Below are 21,911 nucleotides of genomic sequence, written 5' to 3'. Positions count from 1 at the left end.
CTGGCCAGCCTCCTCCTGGAGCAGTGCTTTTTTTTCCCCAACCATAGAGAAGGAATATAAAGAACATCTGGATTTAAGACCTTGCAGTACTACTTGCTAAAGGTATAAGGGTAATGATGATGATGTTAGCTAATATATAGAGTACTTACTATGTGTCAGGTACTATTTTAAACACTTTATACACATTAATCCATTTAAGCCTCACAGCAGCCCTTTAAGGATACACTATCATTATTCCTATCTTACAGATGAGGAAATGGAAGCACACAGAAGTTAAATACTTTTTCTAAGTACACACTCAGTAACTAATGAAGTCACAGTTCAAATACAGGCACAGTCTGGCTTTACAGACTCTGCTCTTAACATAAATACTATGCTGTCTCTGGGTCTCAGTTTCTTTGCCTATAAAATGGGGATAACTCTACTCTCTCACCTACTTCATGAGCTATAATACACTGAACCAAAAGCTGACAGGTATATGCACAGAGGTGAGAGGAAGGCTGATCTAGAAGGGGCTGGCGGCTGTATGGGGCTCCTGTGCACTTCCATCACAAACACAAGCAGGAGCAAAGGAAGGCTCCTCCCTTATCCTCTGAGTTGTTTTAAAAAAGTAAACTAAATGGCAGCTGGAAATTTGTACCAAATCTTCCCTTTGTATATAGAACTGACTTTTAACTTGCTATAATTTTTTCATGTGTATATACTTTTCTCTGCTCATCCATTTTCCATCCAACATTCAGTCAGTGAGCTCCTACTATGTTCAGGGATCTGTTCACTGTGATTCAGCTGCAGTCCTTACCTGAAGAACAAAAGGTCTCCAGGCACCAACAATGCATACCTTTCAAGCAGTACGTAAAGGTGGTTAAGGGAAGGCAAACCTACCTTCAATTCTGGGCTTTACTACTTTACAAAGTAGCAGTGACAATAGGAGGTGAGGGACAGAAGAGGTTTCAGAGAGACAAATTGAAATGGAACTGTCAGCACGTAATTAGGATACTGAGGAATATAATCTCACAGAAACCAAAGAGTTTCAAACTATACAACCTTGGGCCTCAGTTTCTTTACCTGCAAAATTTGGATAATAATGTCTGCCTCACAGGGTTGTAGAGAAGGTGGACTGAAATTCTGGATGTACAGTGACTAGTACAGTGCCTGGCATGTGCTGGCCTAATACAAGACTTCAGAAAAAGGAGGGATTATACATGGCTATTGGGCTCTAGAAAGGTTTTGTGAGACACTGAAGATAAACCTTAAAGGATGGGTGGAATTGTAACAGAAAGAGAAGGGAAGAGAAAGGCACTTGAGGCAGAGGAACAAGATTAAACAAAGTCTCAGAGATGAAAACTATGGGGAATTTGATGCCAAACAAGCAGTGAAGTTTAGAGAGGGTAGGGCTGGGAAAGGGGGAGTGGAGGAAAGGATTGCTAGAAAGGTGGGATGAAGTCATTTTTGAAGGGCCTTGAATCTAGTTTGAGGAAGAGAAGGTCAAAGTTGATTTTGGGGATGGGGGTCAATCCTAAGTGTGGTCATTAAAGTATAAGGGTAAGTTAGGAGGAAATCCTGGCTTTGGAGAAGAGACGACAAATTTGCTCTTTAGTGTGTTAAATGTGCAGGGCCAGCAGAGCATGCAGGTAGGTTTAAAGCTCAAGAGAGGTCAGGGGAGACAGATACAAAAGTTTGGAAGTCAGTGGCCCAGAAGAAATTATGGAAACCAAAGAAGTTTGCCCTAGAAGAAGGTGCTAAGAAAGTCAGAAACTTTGGAAATAGCAACAATGGGAAGAGGAGCTAGAGAAATAAACCTCAATGGACCTGTCAGCATACCATTAGGATACCAAGGAATATAATCTCACAAAAGCTAAGGATAAGAGTTTCAAGCAACAGGAGCTAATCAACATTATCAAGTGGTACAGAGCTATAAAAATAAAGCCAAGAAAAGGTTATTTGGGGGTGACTACAGCAGCAGCTAAAGTCTCTATTCCCAAACTAGTTTTTATATCCCTCTCCCCACCAAAAGTTCTAATTCCTAACTGTCTCTACCCTTCATCCTGCAAGCCTAACATAAAGCCAGGAGATGGTGCTGCATTATTCTAACAAGGTATCCAAATAACTCTAGGCCATGGGACAGCACTACTGTGACTTCTAACAAAAGAATTCCCAATCCCTAGGGCATTTCAGAGGCAGCACCAAATATAGGCTGGCTCTTGTTCAAATTTACCATTGAGTGGGTTATGTAGTATTTCCTACTCCCATGCCAAAGATGTTTTTGGACATGAATAAGAGGATGGGGAGGGTTAAAAGTCACAATATCATGCTTAAAGATGGAATGAGATCCTATTCCTTTTTATCCAGATTTCCCAAGACAATCCTAATTTCAAATATTATATCTCACAGATCCCAAAAATAGGTACATCTGTTATCAAACCCATGTGCCCTGGTTTGTAACCTGGAAATATGATCACTATACCCTGGAGACATTGGGAGTTTGAAATCTAAGGCTGGTCTCTGATATACAAGACCTATAGCAAACTTGGAGTGGCCAGTGGGCCCTTCCAGTGGGAACAAAAGAAGGAACGGAAGAAGAGAAGAAAGTAAAGGAGGAAAAAAAGGGAAGGAGGGACCAAAAGTAATTTATATTTGTCAAAAACACATGTCAGACATTGGGTTAGGGGCTTTCTTTCGTGATCTCAATCTCTACAATTCTCTAAGGTAGCATTAACATCTCCATTTTTACTGAACATAACCTGTGAGGTTGAACATGTAGCCCATAGTCACCCAGTTAGTAGGTGGTAGAACAGATTTCAATCTCCAGTCAGCCTCACTCTACAGCTTTTCTTTTGCCAATCCCCCCAACCCTTCAACCCCCACCCCCCACCCAGTGCCTGTCAAAAAGGCAGAGAGGGAGACCAGCCCACCCTGTGAATGACGTACAGCAGTGGTTCTCAATCTCCTGAAGGGCTGTTAAAACACAGATTGCTGGACCCCACAGGTCTCAAGCCTTGATTCAGTAGATCTGAAGTGAGGCTTGAGAACTTGCATTTCAAACAAGTCCCCAGGTGATGCCAATGCTGCTGGTGGTGGGGGAACCTTCCTAGTCTATTCTTGCCTCTCCTGATGCTACATTCTCTCCAAATTTCCCCATTTATGGATGGGGATCAATCCTAAGTGTGGTCATTAAAGCATAAGGGTACTAGCTCAAGCCTGTATGTGGGATTCCTTGTCTCCAGCACTCCCTGCTTGTCTATGGTTGGTATTATGTCTGAGAAAGGGTATTTAGGGTCATGTAAGGAGCATGCCCAATGTCAGGCTGTGTCAACACAGAAAAAACCTGGGATCACAGCCCTCATCAAGTTATCTTGTCTTCAACTTCTTGCTCTCTACCTCAAAAGTACCAACCCCCAAAATAGACATATAATTAGCCTGGGTGGCTGCCAGAAATATTAGTGTTTTAACAACCAGCAGCAAAAAGGGGCATGGTTTAAAAAATATGAACCACCACTCGTTGTGCAGAACAGCAAATGTGCCAATTGCCATGGATTTAGCTGAACTGGGTCTAACTTCTGAGAAGCTTCAAGGAGGAAAAGGGGACACAGGAGGGGTTTTGCCTCTCTGTGAGGTTTTCTCACTTTAGTGCTTGCCCCTATCTTCTTAGAAGGCCTCCTTCCTCAACAGCCAAGCATCAACAAGAGCAAAATCCTTTTCCCTTGTTCCCTTTAAGCATATCTAAAATAAGCTGGGATTTTATGCTCTCTCCTGAATATGCCAGATATCCTTTTAATACAGCCTTAGAAACAGACGCTGGCTATCTTGTTCAAAGTGTTGAAGGATAACCATCCTCACCGTTTCTGGAAAGGTATGACCTAGGTTGCTCCATCAACAGCTAGGAGGTACCATGATGGACAGCAAAGACTCATTTTGGCCATTGGAAGAAGCTCTGCAAGTAACTCACTGAATGATCTTGGACGGGTCCCTTTCCCTGTCTCAATTTATCAGTCAAGTGACAGACTGAAACCAGATAGATGATTTCTCAAGTACCTTCCAGCTCTGGCATTTTATTGAGGCTAAAACTTCAGCTCTACAAAGAACAGGGTTTTCATTATTGCAGCTTATTTCTCCTTACCCTCCTTTGTGCTTCATAGGATGCTTTTATTGCTCTCTGCTCAGGAAAATGAGAATTTGTGGCTGACTAGTCCCTTACTGAAGATAACTCACTCAGGCATTGCTGGCAGCACATTAAAGCACAGGCCAGTCAGACTGGCTGAAAAAAACTGAGGAAATGGGCTTTCCACTTAAGCCCTTGACTGCCACATTCAAAAGTCAATAGGGACCTTTGCTTTTTGTTCTCTTCACTTAGTTCCTTAGAGAAGTCACCTTTCTCATGACATCAGCTCTCACTCACCTCCAGTCCCATATTTCTTACTGCCTGCTCCATATTTCACTGGATGGCCTGCTACTGTCTCCAATAAAATATATGTAAAATTCATCATATCCCCCATTCTCCCTCCTTCTTAATTTTTCCCATTTCAGACAACTCTTCTTGGCCTGCTGTTTCTTTCTTCCTCATGTCTGTCTCTCTCAGATATGACCCTTTCTTTTCATTCCCACTGTCCCATCCTAGGCCTGGCCTTCATCACCTCAAGCCGCCTCCCAACTGGCATCCCTGTCCCCAACAGGTCTCTCTTCCTCAAGCTGTACATTCTTTGCTAGTGCCACTCTCCATGCTTAAGAAGATTTAATAACTCCCCACAGTCAATCTATCAAAGCTCTCCTTAATCTAGCATCATCTCTAGATCCAACCCCTTGCCTCTAACTATGCAGGGGCTTTCCACCACTCTTGCAGGCAGATGCAATCCTACCTCTGTGCCTCTGGTTCAGTCATACCCTTACAGCCAATGGTTAAGTGGAGGGGCACTTGAACCAGACTGCCTCTTCCTAGTTGCGTGATCTTGGCCTACTCGATCCTTAATCCCTTCCCTGATGACTCCAGGCTGTGTTCTTTCTCCCTTTGTCTCTTTCTGTAATCTTACCTACCTAGGAAAAGAAGAAAATAACAATTTGGAGGAGTTATTCAAGTTGTCAACCAGAGTATTAGTCCCCAAATAACCAGATAATACACTTGTGAATGAATGATAGCTCTAAAACATCTGCTTAATTCACAATGAACAGCACTGTTTTTAGCTCCTATCTAACATTCTGTGACCTGAGCCCTAAAACCAGGCAAGTTCTGAGACAGATCACAGCAACAGAGTTAGAATCTCTGTCAGATTGCTAAACATTCCATGGGGCCAAGGAAATTGTTTACATAATATGTACACAGGTGGCCTACATGTCAATCTATTGTTGCCAGGATTTATGGACAGGTGGCTTCTGGGGCAAGCTGCTTTTTACTAAAGATCTACACAGGTGCCCAATGATCATCAGGGAAAGGAGCACAGACAGCTGACAGTTAAGAAAAACCTCACTATTAATATTTAAAAAATCACAAGAGTTGCTTTTCCTTTTCTTCAGGCCTTAACACTTCACACCTGATTGGTTCCAGTTTCAATGTGGGTGTTGCTATTGCTCATAATTAATTTCATTTCTGAACAGAATTAATGTATTCAAGTAATGATGACTCTAAATGTGCTGAAAGGAAGTATGCAAATGTCATCTCTTTTCATGACACAATCATCTTTTTCCTAATATGGGTGTGTGATTTGTGAGTCATTAGGCATCGGCTTCCTTCAATGTCCCATTACGCCATCCATTTTTCACTTTAATAAAATAAAAGATCTACTCTGTTGACTTCAGCCACACCTGACAGACACGAAACCCAGCTGGGCTGGCTTGGTCTGAAAAGGTAAGCCTAGATGGGGGTCAGGCTCAACCAAACAAAACAGACCACCTGATCTAGAGGCCAATATGGAAACTGATCATAAGCCAATTGGCACCTGCCAGGACCTAAAAGCTTGGGAAACCTAGACAAACTCCTTAGGGTATAAGCCATCCAGGGTATTTTCTCATTCATTCCAGGTTAATAACAAAGGATAGCTTCTTCCTGCACTTCTTTCAAAGGAAGTTACAAGGTGATCTCAGCTACAATGGTGACCAAACAGATGAACACAGGGGAGTTGCTTGCTTGGACCTTAGCAATAGATTCTTCTGGTATGAAACTCTAGCCACTAGCTCAACCAAATGAGTCTAGGAGTTTCTGAAGTGAGACCCAGCTGCTTCCCCAATGTTCACAATGTTGTTCTGGCCACACTGGGGATGGGGGAGGGAGACATAAATCAAGATTTCATTTTCAAGATGGAAAGTCTGTCAGACTCAGCTGTGATTTTACCTAGGACTCCAGAGGCCCGTGTAAATCCACTAGCTCTTCATACAAGTAGTTCACGAAAACAATCCATGAGTGCAACACTTAGAGAAAGATTAAAGAAAACATGGTCTTCATTTAATTCCTGTTACAATATGGTAAAAGGTCTTAAAGTAGAGAATGAAGAAAATGACAAGAATTGTTCAGAGAAACCAGCATCTTCCACAGAAGAAAACTCTATGGAATTTCAAGAAAGTTTTAAGCACATAAACAGTGAATTTGAAGAAAGTAAATACTGGAAAAACACCTTCAAGAATATCAATGCATGTGAATCTAAATCACCTGGTAGTGTGTTGTGCAGTGCTCTCCAAAATGAGTTTGTAAGAATCTTCCTAAACAAGTATTAAATGAAGAAAAAGCAAAATTGCTGCAGCAGGTTCAGTAGAAAGACGACTTCCTTCAGAGGCTAAAACTAGTCAAAATGTGTAGATCAAGGAATGATCTGCCAGTTACAGTTGTTAATACAGAAGTGTAGAAGCTGTAGCCAGCTGTTGCATTGTGAGTTGCAGTCAGCTGCCACTGAAAAGAAACTAACCCTTACTCAACTGACAGATCACTGTGGGTTAGATGATAAATTGCTACATTATAACAGAAGTGAAGAAGAATTCATAGGTGTTTAATAATTTTTTCTCCAACATATCTTTGAGAATGACAACTTAATTAAAAGATATTTATATATTTTAAAGGGAAGGTATAAACCATTAGGGCTTAGAGGAAGGTATCCTGATGAACATCAGTTTGGGGCACTCTCTAATACATAAATATAAACTCAGTTCTAAAATGAAAATTTAGTATAATTTAGTATTTTGGATAGATTTGCCAAAGAAAACTTGCCAGTTAATGTGAAAAAAATCATGTTTAAAATATGATTCAGACAATTCTGGAAATCAGTTTTAATACATTGTTTTTTGTGGCAAAAAGTTTTCTTTTAAATGTTAAAAAGTTGTCCAGTTGGGTGGATATCTGAACCTAGTCTAAAACGTCTGCCTCTGCTAAGTTTATGAACCTCTTTTCCATCCATTTACCACATATTTCCATCTGATGATCCAGCAAGTAATTAAACTCATGTCCAAAATTGCAAAAAAAAAAAAAAAAGAAAAAAAGAAAAAAGAAAAAAGAAAAAGAAAAGAAAGAAAAAAGAAACAAAGTTCATAAGGTTGAGAGAATGAGTCCTTTAAAGAAAATGCAGCCAAATGGGTCAAGGATTGCACAAGTCAGAGAGAGAGAAGACATGTTTTTGGACCAACCTTGATGCTGTTGACTGGAGAAGTCTCCTACACCAGAGCAGCTCCCAATCTGATAAATGTTAGCTTGCATCTCCAGAACATCTTGGAAACAAAAGTTACTATCAAGTTGTTCTGGGATCTTTTGGCATGACTCAGGCACCTCTGACCCATTACACCAGTTTCTTAATGTGAGGGCTACAGACTCCTGCTCAGAATCTACCCAGCATTTTCAACAAACAGCTCAAGTGATTCTGAATCACATGCCATATTTAGACCAATTGTCTTAAACTTTCTGGGGACAGAGAGTTTGCAGTACAAGAATTTCCCCTTACTGCACTGAGCCACTCAGACAAAAAAAAGAAAAACAGAATCTCTCAAACTCTGTCTCCATGCTTCTCCTCATGTCGGGTTCCAGACAGGCTAAGGAATAATGGCAGCTTATTCAAGAGGATTTTCCCAGTGTGCCAGGTTGGAGGCTACTTGCACATGCTCTGTTCCAACCCCACCCCTGCCCCAGCCTTCAGGCACTGAGGCCGCTACTAGTCCTAATGGAAAGTACTAGCAGCATCTCTCTAAGCTACAACCTAGGAGCAATTTCCTAGAGCTGTATTCAGTCTACCAAAGGCAGCCTCCAATAGTCTAAGAGAAAAGTTATTAGTAAAATAATAATAATAATGGACTCAGCAATACTCTCTCCATGAGTTGCTGGGTCAGAAACATGCCATCACTAGCTGGAGGTTACCCTGCCTCTCACCCATCTGTTGAGCCAGCTGTGTGCCCTTCTTCCTGCCCCAGGCATCATGCCCTCCTTCTTGGACTTGGTGTGGATCCGGAGCTACAGCCACCTACTGGAGTCTCTTGTTGCCTTCATACCCTGAGAGATGAGAGCTGACCATGGCAAGCCTAGGGGAGAGGCAGGGGGATTCTAAGAGCCTCAAATCCCTGAAGTGACCTAGACCCGTCTTGGGGTCTATATCTGGGCTCTTGGATTTCTTCATGTGGTTCCACAGAGACCAGTCCTGGGAGCCTTAACTCTTCCTGAACCATGACTTGAAGCCCAGCTTTGGAGTTTTCTGGGCAGGCATGGGGGTGGGGCTCCTCTAGGTTTCCAGAAGGGTAGGAGGAGGGGGATAGAACTACATGAAGAATCTGTCCTCCGTGCCTCCCACATGCATAGTTCTATACTCATCAACACCACAGCCAAAGGGTGGGTGGGCAAGGCAAAAAGAAGAAGGGAAAATCATTTTTTTATCCATTTGACAGATGTCGTGTTAAAATCTTGTAGGGGAAGGAGAACTGTAGGTAGGGGGAGGAGCAGGGGAGATGTTTGGATCTAATGGTTCTAATGTCTTTAAATGTGGCCATCTGGTCTAAGGTGGCGAGAACAGGAACAGCATTTAGACAGGAGCACTGTGACCTGTTCTATATCTGGAGAAGAAATAGGAAAAATAAATATATTTCAATCAACTTAAACTACCTTTAAGTCTACTGAGCATGGCTACCCAGGACACAAGCTTGCAAAAGCTCTGGGCCTTGGCATGCATTTCCAAAGAGAATATAAGTGTCTCCTGGGGAGTCTTTGCAGCCCAAAGAAGAAATCTGCATTTAAACAGCCCATCAGAAAGTGAGAGACAGTTTGCAGTGGTTCATTGATTTCCCTCAGCCTGTTGGCTCACTGTGAAAGAAAAGACATTCAGCTAAGGCCACAGTACCTAGCAATACTTCCATTACCTGTCATCAGCCTTTCATGCTCAGGGGTAGACCATGTTTCTCCTTATAAACTCTAGCACAGTCCTGGGTTCCCAGCAGATATTCAGTAAATGATGGATGAGCAGGTGGCAGGGGCATTCAGTGAGCAGCTGCTGGGTCAGGCCCCAGGGGACTCAAACTGGATGAGCTGACTTTCCTTCAGACTTTGTTGTTAAAGACTGAGAAAGAAGCATAAAACATCTAAACCTAGGCTGCCAGAGAAGCAAAATCAGACTCACCCTCACAGCCCAGGAGGGATAGCACCAGGTCTGTGTCTGCAGGAAAAGTGGTTGTGCTTATAACGAAAGAACTTCAAGTAGGTCAGCCAAGCTTATATAAAGAAGCATTTGCCAATCTGCACTAGGTGGAAGAGGTGGAAGTGGAGAAGGAAAGAAACCCAAGGCAGATGATAGAGGAACAAAACATCCAGTAAGGTGCCAGGGCTTAACCTACTCTTCTTGACTCTGTCTCAGACTCAAGAGCCTGAAAGGCAGTAGATTCTTATACTCAGAGGTTGTCAGAATTGAAGACTCCCAAGAGCTAATATACATAGTTCAGTATTCCATTTTACAGGTAAGAAAATCGAGGCTCCAATGAGAAAACTTTGCCTAAGCTATCAAGCTAGTCAGCAGCAGAGCCAAGATTAGAAACCAAGCCTACAGTCTTAGAAGGATGGCTGTCAATGTTTTTTTGGACTCTATACCTCTATTGTTAAAAAAACATTTAGCTTTTCTTGTCACCAAAAAAAAAAAAATAACTATGGGTGATGACAGATATGCATCACTACAGTAACCATTTTACTATCTATATGTATCCCATAACATCATGTTGTAAACCTCAATTATCCACAATAAAAATTATTTTTAAAAAACAAATGAAACAAGAAGCATCCCAATATCTAAATACTACTAATGTAGTATGTGTGTTATAAAAATCTCCTCAAAAATAGAAATTAAAGAACAGTGAGATTAATAATTTAATACATAAAGAACTTCTAATATTTTCCTCCTGGGCCTTACTTTGGGGATCACTGTTTTAGACATTTTCTGGTGCTCTTTTATCCCACTGCTCTACAGACATCATCCCTTTAATACCATAACCAGCACCTGCCTCTCCCTACCCTCAGGGTCCAAACAGGTCTGACCCTGGAGATCAAGGGATAAGAACACTGTAGTATGAAGGCTGAGTAGAGATACTTCCAGAATCTCCCTTATCAGCAGATGTCTTGGCTAAGGAATCTCAAATTCAAATTTACACTAAAATACAAATGCTAGTAGAAAAAACAATGGGTTCGGAAGAATGGGCTCCAGGTCAGGCTTGATTACTGACTTGCTGTATGAACTTGGGGAGATCTAGCTCCTCTTTGAGCCAGTTGGATTAGGTTATCTTAAATGGAAAGTTGACACTGTCTTTTACATATGCTTTTGCCTTGCTTCTGAAAGCAGGTTTTGACAAGAGGGAGGAGGAAGAGGAAGAAAACATGGAAACAAGGAAGTCAGGAGAAGGATTGGGATGGGATAAGAAAGGTTAGAAGACAAAACTTGACTATTTTAAATTTTTTGTCTTGGGCTCTCCTTTACTCAGGGATGGCCTTTGGGTTCCACTGGAAGAAGGAAGAACATTGCCTCTTCCACCCAGTTCAGGCCACTGGGTTCAAGTCACCCAAAGTTGCTTCTTTGAAAATATTAAGCAGCACTTCTTCCAACTTTTCAGCACATTTTAGTTTCTAAGTTGCCTTCATATTCATGATCTCACTAGATCTTCCTTGTCATTCTGGGGTTTAAGCAGAGTAGGAATGAGTTGTCCCATATTAAAGATAAGGAAACTGAGGCCTAGCCAAAGGAAATTACTCAGCTGTCCCAGAAGTAGGAAGGCCAGAAGAAAACTTACTGACTCACAGCCCGATATTTTTTCCTAATAACAAAATAGCTGATATTTATTGAACACTTACTCTTATATGTGTCAGAGACAAATATAAATTTTTACATATACTAACTTATTTGATCCCTAGTTTAAAGAAGGGGAAACCAAAGTTAAGAAAGATGAAGTGATTGCTGACAGGGCCAGAATCAAAACCCAGGCAGTTTTATTCTAGAACCAGAGCTCCTAACCCCTATTCTCCCCAGCACATCTACATACCCACAAAAGGTAAAATCTAATTAAATTTCAGAGAACCTCCAAGGTATAGCAAGTTATAGAACAGTGTGTATAGTATATTACCATAAAACGGAATATATTCATATTTGCTTATATATCCATAGAAGATTTTTACCTAAGGACTCACTGGTAGCCCCTGCAGAAAGAAGCTGGATGGCTGGACGGCAGGGGTGGGAGGTGAGAGGTGGGAGGTGGGAGGTGCCATCATCCAGGGAGACTTTTCACTGTGCACCCTCTTGGACCTTTTGAATTTTGAACCATGTGAATATATTTCCTATTCAAAAATAAAATTTTACAAATGAAGTATCTAGGGTCAGGAGAGCTTAGGGAACTATGTGGTTGCTTCCTGGCAGGGCTATGGTGGCTAAGAATTCCCTGTCCACCTCTCTGGCTTTCAAACTTGAAGAAGATGCCTCTACCCTTCTTTCCTCCCCCCTCCCCCCCTTTGCTTGTCCAATCCCACAGAAGAGGCAGTACTTTAGTCATTTTGCATCAGGACAAAAGAAGAGAGACACAAAGGACCTCTCCCACCAATTCCTAGCGCTCAAGGTCTGAGTCCCACATTCCTCCATCTGTTTCCTCTCACCACTCTATCTCAGTGTATCTACCCTCCCCTCTTCAGGGTTCAGAACAGCAAAAATAAGCAAGCTAGAAAAACTCCAGGAAATCCGGCCCACCTCAAGAGGCTGTGGTGTACAAAGGAAGAGCACACTAAGGGATAAAAAGTAAGCCCCACTGGGTTTTAATGTTCACATTGAGGCCAGGTGAGGGTCAGCCTAGATGGCCTCCAAGGACTCTCTCAGCTTTGGTTTTTGGATTTCCACAATCTTATCCCTCAAGAGTTGGCAAAATCCTCCAGAGATCAAGGCCCTCAAACATTTCCTCATATCCCTTTCAGCCTACCCCTTAGGCAGGTCTGCCAGACAGGGCTTCTGCATGTAGGAAGCTTTGGGGAAGTGGGAGTGGCCAACCTGGATCAAGTGCCTCCAGGGATCTTCCTGAAGTAGCTTAAACAGGCAGCACAATTCCCACTCACAACAGCTTAACATTTTCTCCAACACTTTACTGCTTCCAACAAGCAGGAGACAAGTTGGACAGGAGCTACTGTGGGAGGGAGGAAGAAGGGTCAATCAGCACGGCTTTCATAGACAAGTAGGGGCACTGCTGGGGAAGGATGGACCCCAGAGAATCTCCTGTCCCTGTCTGAAAAAAAAATCTAAGTTTTTACATATATTTACTTGAGCTGTCGCTGGCAGCGTCCCTTAGCACTAGAATTCACTGGGTGGCAGCCTGGGGTCATAAAGAGTACACTGGGATGGGAAACCAAAGGCATGGCTTCTAGTACTGAATCCACCACTACCTAATCCTGTGTCCTCATGTTTGTCTTTCCCTTCCCTGAGCCTCAGTATCCCCATCTGTAAAATGGAAATAATAATAGCTTAAAAGAATGGTATGGGGAAAAGGAGTTGAAATAAAATGAAGACAAGTTTCTTGATTACCTCCCGACTACCTGGATGAAATCTTAATAATCCAAACAGCAGCAACACATGTTCAACATTTTACAAAATACTTTTCACATCCTTTGTTGCAATGAACTCTTGCACCCAACACTCCCATGAGATGTTACAGTTAAGCCCATATTACATACCAGGAAACTGAGGCTTGGGAGAACTTTGCCCACAATGTCTGGGGTGAGGGGAAACCTAAGCTACATAGTCTTGTTCCCCTCAACAAAGCAAATACAATGTCCATGAGCACAAACACTTAGAATAAGGTTCTCTCTCAGGGCCAGTGCTGGTACTCCAGGCTGCTTCCTCTGGCAAGTGGCAAGTACAGGCAACCTGGCCTTGTTTTCTTAGTTTAGGAAGAAGTCCCTGCTCCTGATGCCTCCCCTTCCCTCACTACCTAGGGTTCCCAAGGAGCCCAACCTATCTGTCCACCTAAACGCTGCAGACCTGTTTTCTTTCCCAGAAGGACTGACCAACAATTGAAAAACACCTATATGAGTGGGGGTGACCTCAGCATGACTTTGACCAACCCGACCCCATAAGGGTGTCTTCCCCTGGCCTCCTCTTTCTATGGTTACTCTGATAGGGGTCAGGTTCAATTGCTGGCAGGCACTGAATCCAGCTTAGGGATAGGAAAGATGCAGCTCTGTGGGTGGAGAAAAAGCACATCTGCAAAGCATTTTCTCAACTCTTAGCCTACCTGAGCCTTGCCATCATCCAGGGGCAATAGTGGCTGTTTTACCAATATACCAAATAAGACGCAGACAGGAGAGGGGAACCTGACTGAGGCACACCCAAAGAAGCAGAGTAGCAACTGGAACTCATATTTCTCGACCTCAAGTCCAAAACTAAGAAACAGGCATGAGGTTGTCACCGTCAACAGTAACCCACTGAGGCTCTGAGGCTGCTGCTCCTGGGCAAGCCTGGCACACTTTGGCTACCTGTCTCACTAGCTCCCATCCTTCTCCAAGATCCATTCCTTCCAGTTCCAGCCTTTGGTACCAAGGGCCAGAAAAAGGCTTCCCCAGGACACCATGACCTGGTTTCCAGCTTGAGGAACTCTAAAAATAGCAGGCACTCATTAGTGGGGCCAGATGGCCCAAGCTGCTGTGCCTAGGGGCTGGGCTGTGGTCATTAAGGATGTGGCTGGTCTCAGGCCACCATTAACCCGGGAGAGGCTGGTCCACTGCTCAAAGGGGTCTCTCATTATACATTCTACCACTTCCCCTCACACCTCCCACCCACAATTTAGATACACTTGCTCTGCTCCAAGTTGTTGTTTCATTTCCAAGAAAAATGAACTTTAATATTTAGTTACTTTAGGTTTTCTGGGACATTGCTTCACAATCATGTCACTACATAATGGTTTGTAAATGGACTAGGGGAAGAAAGAGCAGGCTCAAGCTTTCTGCATTTATCAGTGCCAATTTGCTTTCTCCATTCTTCCACATCTGACTGTTAACTCATATCCGAGGGCTTAGCTCTGAGCCCTGTTTGCTTTGCAGAGACTGCTACAACACATGCCATCTTGAACGTCCATTTTATTACCGAGTGCACTGCACTCTCAAGGTTGAATTCAGAGATAAAGGTAAGGGGAGCCAGAGAAAATTGATAAAGGCCCACCAGCCAGGGCCCGTGCCCCATCATGCCCACTTAGAAGAAAGAAACAGCTGGCTGGCACTAGGGGTAGGATATGTTCCATAGGGGTACATGGGGCACTTGGGTGTTTCATGGGGGGAGTGTTGTCTAAGTATGTCCTTAGGAGTGTGTATCTCAGAAATAGGAGTGCGTGTCCTAGGCATAAAAGTATATCTAAGTGTGCATCTCAGCATACCCTCATGTATGTGGGTGCAGTTGTGCCTTATATGCATCCATGTGTGTTCACACATGCAAATGTGCACATACATGTCTCATGTGTCCTTCCCTGTGTGTATCCTGCCTGTGCTGAGAATGTTCAAGTGTGAGTATGCCCCATGCTTAACTGAATGTGTGTGCCACAAGTGTGTCAATGTGAAAGTGTGCCCCACCTGTGTGTCCCATGTGTGTCCCAAATATACCCCATGTGTCTGAGTATATATAAGTGTGAATTACACATGACCTATCATGTATGTATACATGTAGGTATGGGCAAAGGGCATGGATAGATAGCAAGTCTGAACCAATTCTTCCCCCCGACAACCCAAAAATTTGTTTCTAATAGCTTTCCTTCAAGCCTGGGTCAATCTGCTCCTAAGCAGGACAAAAGACCTGGGTTCAAATTTTATCCCTGTCACTTCCTGAATGTGGTAACCATAGGTGCTTTTCCCAAAAGGCTTAGCCACCATTCCCTTCATCTAAAGAGCTCACAACTATGAGGTCAAGCAGCCAAGAGCTGAATAGAGAAACAGGATAAAGATCAAGGACCAATTCTGAGATTTTGAGCAAGTCCCTACCTCTCCCTAGGCTTCAGTTTCCCTAGAAGTTCTATAAGAGAGTAGGCTCAATGTATGGGTTTCTCCTCTCTCATATCCAGTGACTTCTCAGCTTAAGCACCATAGACAAATTCTGGTTCCCCTGGCCCACCACCACCACAAAGAGTCAGTGCGCAGATATGCACACATGGATTAGCACCTGCAAATGTCTCATCTCATTTAGGTACCTTCTAGTCCTCAGCAATCTATTGGCTATCTCCTTACACCCGTCAGTCATTCTACACTCATTTTCCCAGGGGCCCAAGCCAATTGGAGTAAAAGGAATGAACACATAGCCTCAAAGGCATACAATCTTCACCAAAGTCCAAATGACACGTGGTTTATCCAAATCATTCTTCCCCATCCTTTGGGAGGACTACAGAAAGTGGTAATGGTAATGAGCCAGCTTTTAGGCTCAAGGCCTAGTCTTTAAGAACACTACCAGATAAATCCACAGAGAAAACATCCAAATTAAGCAAGGTACAAAGGGCTACAGAATCCAGGACCACTTTTCTTCATTTGGCAAGGCCTATCATGCATTTCTGGACAACATGAAACCAGATGAAATTATTGTAGGTCCCACAGATGCATCCAAAGTACCAATTAATGGTTCAATGCCAAGCTGGCCAGAGTTATCTTGTGGTATCTGTCTAGTTCTCTCTGCTTTCTTGACTAATTTTTATAAAAAGACTTAGACAGAAGCAAAGTACAGAAGGTACCTGTAGAATAAACTCCTTGCCCAAAGCCACTTGGTACCAGTGAGTTGGTAGCAGCTAACTCTACATTCTTCTTAGCTAGTGAGAAGTAAGACTGACCTGAGTCAATCAAATCAATTCTCTGCCATAAAATGGGGAGAACAGGAGACCACAAGTGTGGAAGCAAGCACCATGCCCCTAGCCAGACAGGCTTCTGAAGCTGGCAAGTTGAATGTGAGGGCGGCACACAGCGAAGTAAACTCCAACACTCAAGTGATGAATAGCTGGGGCATCTGGCTTGCCTGGATCATCTTGGTAGGACTGCTGCATGTGTTTCTACTCAGCATCCCCTTCTTCAGCATTCCTGTTGTCTGGATCCTGACTAATGTCATCCATAACTTGGCAATGTATGTCTTCATACATATGGTGAAAGGGATACCTTTTGAGACCCCTGACCAAGGAAAGGACTTGGCTACTGACACACTGGGAGCAGATGGACTATGGGCTCCAGTTTACCTTTTCCCTCAAGTTCCTCAGCATCTCTCCTCCTATTGTGCTCTTCCTCCTGGCCAGCTTCTACACCAAGTATGATGCTGCTCACTTCCTCATCAACACAGCCTCATTTCTCAGTGTACTGCTGCCTAAGTTGTCCTAATGCCATGGAGTTCTTGTATTTGGCATCAACAAACACTGGAGGATGGGGCTGGGAACAGATCCACAGGCATGGGTAAAGCACTGGAACAAGTGGCTAACATCCTTTCCTTCTTCTCCATATTGTCTTCTATATCTTGATAGCCTGAGAACTATATAACTTTTCTCAAGGTCCCAGAAAGAGAACAGATTGTAAAATGGGGTTCCTGGCACAGTTCTGCTAGGAGAAAGTTTCTTTGCATCAGGGGAGGCAGATGAGGTAAGGGCCAAATCATTCTCCTACATAGCAGGAAGCCATGTTTGGGGCAGCTTGTTTGGTGATTACATTTTTCCATATCTTCTACCCCTACCACCTTCTAGCTGTTTTGCTGTATATTTTCCTCATCATAAAGATTTTTTTTCAGCAAAAAATGGGGAAGAATAATCTTGGCCTTGCCCACCTCATATGGTCATGAAGAAAAGACCAATGAGTCAGGAACAGAAGACTATACAATAGCCCTTTATCTTCTTGCCCTGTCCCCAGAGTAATGAGATGTTTCCAAAGAAAATAATGCATATAAAAGTAAAGAATGTTATTTGTTCTATGCAGGTCATTTGTCAAAAGCCTATAATTTCTGAAACAACTCTTAATCATATCATGAAAACCCATCACAAATCCTAGCCAAGGACCAAGGGGCCAAGAATTGGTTTTTACTTGTCAAGTGCCTAGGTGGTTTCTAGCTTGATGGACTTGAGAAGGTGCTAAATAAAAACATAATTAATTTTGGCTTTCTTCCAAACTCTTCTTTTAGCTTTGCAGGAGATTGGGAGAGAGAAAGGTAGTCTGCTATTCATAGCAACATGTGTATGACTGCATGGGGAATAAAGATGGGGATAAATAAAACTTATTAGAAAAAAAGAACAACTTCCCACCAAGCACACAAGACATGGACTTGGTCATAGAGCCTTTTTTCTTCCAAGAGAGAGAAGTAAAAAAAGGAGTCTTCCATGCTATGACAAAGAAAAGTGAGGTACAGAGACAATAGGATTTGTTCAAGGTCACCTAGCAACTGACTTCGTATTTGCAGCCCTTCTTTATTCATGTGTATGTCTTTCATTCAACCAAGTCTACTTGAGTATTAATCCCCCTCCACTGTGGCAATAACCCACAGAAGATTTCTGCCTCAGAGGGTTCTCAGGGATCATGAGCCCCAATTTGCAGAAAAGAAAACCAAGTCAGAGAGGCTAAGCAACTTGCCTAATGTCCCGGAACAGAAAAATGACAAACTCCTATTTCACTGACACTTTGCTTTCCATCACACCATACAGGTTTCCCAAACTACCCCTAAAAGACCATGGTGGCTTGCATATTTCATGGGTCCAGGAACTCACAGCCTTGCCAGGCAATGTTATAGCTCCAGCACTACTACAAATGTACTGTGTTTCCTTGGGCGAGTCCTTTTTTTCTCTAGGCCTAGTTCCCCAGCTCCCCAGCTTCTACAATGAAAATAGACTCAAGACAGCTCTAGAATTTTCTAGAAGATACAGCTCTCTGGAATGACTTTAAATGGCACTATAACTTCCAGAGCTTGAGCCCAGAAGACCAGGCTAGAAGCAGCTATATAACAATAAGTCCTTGAGCCTTATTTTTCTCATCTTTGAAATGGAGATAATCCCCACTCTACCCACTTCACAGGGCCACAGAGAACATCAAGTGAGAAAAAGTGCAAAACACACTGAAAAGCATAAGACAATATTCAAAAGGAGAATCAAAAACCAAGTGAGTATCTACTAGCCCCAGTTGTTTTCTTTTCTTTTCTTTTTTTTTTTTGAAACAGAGTCTTGCTCTGTCACCTGGGCTAGAGTGCCGTGACGTCATCCTAGCTCACAGCAACCTCAAACTCCTGGGCTCAAGCAATCCTCTTGCCTCAATCTCCTGAGTAGCTGGGACTACAGGCACGCAACACAACACCCAGCTATTTTTTCTATTTTTAGTAGAGATGGGGTCTCGCTCTTGCTCAGGCTGGTCTCGAACTCCTGAGCTCAAGCAATCCCCTCATCTTGGCTTCCCAGAGTGCTAGGATTATAAGTGTTAGCCATCACACAAAGCCTGTTTTCCTCTTAATCCAAGCAGAGTGTATGCATGTTCTGTTCAATAAATCTTCCTGACTCCTGCAGTTCAATCTGGATTCACAAGACAAGTACCTCAGCTGGTTGCAAGGGCTAAAGGAAATTTAAAAATCCCTCCACTCCCTTTACGTCCCAAGTACAAAGCCGTCTCAACATTTTACTTTGGTTCTGAGTCCCTTCTTAAAGCCCCTCCTAGGGATGCCTGGCTCCTTCGTTGCCTTTCCCCCAATGCCATGGCACCCAGTACCCGGCCCTCTTGCCAGCCTGCACAATTCACAGAGGGAGGAGGAAGAAAGAAAGTGGGTGGAAGAGAAGCTGTGGGAGGTAAAGCTAAAAGTAGCTGCTGCCTTTAGGCACCACATTCTGAGGGGTTGGGGGTGGGTTCTCTTAGCACATCCTTCCTGCAGCCAGCTGGGCATGGAGGTTCATGGCTTTCTCTCCTCTAATGAAGGCAGGCAGGCAGAGAAATCAGCTGCCAGAGCCATTCCCAGAGCTGGTTATAGATGTGCGGTGCTGGACTCCTCTGGGCCCTGAGGGTGGATGGCCACTCAGTACAGGGCTGCCTCTATAGCTCTCTGCCTCAGGAGAACTAATGTGGCCTGCAGGTGACTTTGTGTTTCCTCTACCTTTATCCCACTCCCTGGCACCCCAAGGGCTGCTGACAGGCCGGCTCCCCCTCTAGGAGGTTATATAATGCTCTTGTTCTCTCAGCCTTTCGGCTTGCTTTTTCCAACCAAACCTGAAAGAGCGTTCAGGTCTCTGATCCAGCCAAAGGAGCATAGAGTCAGGACCCTGGAGGGGAGATAGCATGTTACAGCAGGCAAGGGTGTGATTTAAAGAGTCAGGGTCTCAGGTCTATTACTGAAACCTTGGACAAGTCCTCTTCCCCTTTTGTGCCTTAGTTTTCTCATTTGAGAAAAAGGAATTGGGGCAGTGTGCCATACTAGGTACTTTAATTTCTGTCCGTAAGTGATTCTCTGTGAATCCTGGCCACTTAAATGAAAGACCCACCCCCACCACAAAGCCCCATCCAAGGATGTCCTATCTCCCAAGCAGTATAGCTGAGCTCAGGAAAGCCACCTCTACTGTCCTAACTCCAATTACCCTAGTTACTAAAATGTGCACAGACAAGATGGTTGCCTGGAACTTCGGACTCTGTCTTCCACCCCTGACCCAGGCCCATTTCAACAAGACCAGATATGCTTTTTCCTGTTTTATATAGATGCTTCTGGCTAAAATTTCATTTGAGGATATAGTTCTTCTACTGAAACCACTCCTCACTTTAGTGACATGGACACTGAGGCCTAAGTGGGAAGGTCTTTCATCAGGATCTGTCAGCATGGTAGGTACAGAGCCAGGGCTTAATCCCAGGCCAACTGAGGCCTTTTTCAGTGTTTTTTCTCCTACTGCAAGTCTGTTTTCCATACACTATCCTTCTAAAATGCGAGCACAACTTTCCCTCTTCTCTGCTACCAACTCTCAACCTTGGTGCTTGAAGACCAAATAGACAATTCCCATCAGAGGCCTGCAGTTAGCACACAAGAGTAATAAGGGCAAGAAAGAACTGACCTCATACACATCCCTCTCTAAACCTTTCTTCTTCCTCCAGGTTGTTCCTCCTTTGCTGCTCTCTCCAAAGCTTGTTCCTGAGTGCTGTTCTACGTCAGTGGAAGCCCTTTAATTCTCAAAGAATCATGACTGTATCCTGACCACAGAGTCCACTATGCAGGCTATACCAGAAGTACTGCAGGATGTGCTGTCAAGAAGCTTGGGTTCTAGGCCAGGCACTACCACTACCTGACTGTGTGACCTTAAGTAAGTTGCTTAATCTCTTTGAGCCTCACTTTTTTGAAGTACTTCTAGGTTTGGGGAAGGAGCCAATGAAATAAATAGCAAACTTTATTTGTTGAAATTCTTATTAATAGCAGTAGTACTATTAAGTGAATGGCTACTTAAAATGCTGCAGGAAAAGGCTCTGGGTTGTCAAAGCTGCCACCCCTTTGCCACTTAGGCTTTCCCAGACCTATGAGACTGGTTCTGTATCTATGAAAGGCAATTCTCAATTATCCATATGACATGTGTCTTTAATAAGCTGAATCTCAAACTGGCATCCCCCTGCTACTCAATTCATGGTATGGCTCCCTTCCCTGATTGGCAGCCAGTATGTGCTCAAAGAATTCAACCTGTAGTTCACTTGTTCTAGAACAAATCTAAGCCAAATATAATTAGCAAGGCAAAAATACTACCCCCCAAACCATCCTGTGAATTCTAAACATGCTATCTACTAGATTTGAATAATATCCTTAATCATCTTGATCATTAAAGTAAGCACATATTATAAGAGCTAGAAGAAATCTTTGAAGCCATCTAATCTATCTGTCCTTATTCGCAGATGAGGAAACCAAATTTCAGAGGGCAAAATTAATTTACCTGAGGTCACCCAGTAAATGGGCAGAATCTTCCCCATCATTATAGCAAATGTGCAGGAACTGACTCTTTTTTTTTTCCCTGAAAGGTTCAAATCATTTCACAGCTCATTATTTTAAATTCAAACAGGTCTGGAGACTACTCACTCCTTAGGGTTGAGTTCTCTTTTTTAGAGTGGGCACAAGCCCCTAGAACTCATGAAGGTCTCCAGAGTCCTAGAATAAAGTCTCACCTAATACCTAATCACATGTGTGATAAGCCAGACTCAGGCTGTGCTAACATTTCTTTTGAACCATTCCATAACAGTCATTCAACCCCTGGCTCAACATTCCTATCACTTCAGAGAACTTTTAGAAAAATATTGATGCCAGGGCCCACCATGACCAACTCAATCAGATCTCTCCCAAGAGAGTCTAAGAATTGTTTATCTTGTTAACTCTCCAAGTGATTCCAATGTGCAGCCAAGGCTGATAAGCACTGGGATAATGGAAACAATTCAGCCAAGTTACAAGGGGAACATGCACAGAAAGAACTCTTTGAGAATAAAATATATTCTGTTTTAAAGCTATATCCATGATTTCCTGTTT

The 21,911-nt window shown here is 43.2% G+C and overlaps 1 protein-coding gene and 2 pseudogenes across 8 annotated transcripts in view; 2 read left to right on the top strand and 1 right to left on the bottom strand.

The window, feature by feature from the left end:
- ARHGEF9 (Cdc42 guanine nucleotide exchange factor 9) overlaps positions 1-21,911 on the bottom strand; it is a 324,866-nt gene that overhangs the window by 105,052 nt on the left and 197,903 nt on the right. The window lies entirely within an intron of this gene.
- On the top strand, positions 6,247-6,972 carry LOC123628083 (annotated as a pseudogene).
- Positions 16,330-20,578, top strand: LOC123628810 (annotated as a pseudogene).

Source organism: Lemur catta, chromosome X, assembly GCF_020740605.2.
Source record: "Lemur catta isolate mLemCat1 chromosome X, mLemCat1.pri, whole genome shotgun sequence".
In the NCBI taxonomy this organism is placed as follows: Eukaryota; Metazoa; Chordata; class Mammalia; order Primates; family Lemuridae; genus Lemur; species Lemur catta.
Note: the sequence above shows the minus strand (reverse complement) of the source record. Positions and strands in the feature narration are given on the sequence as shown.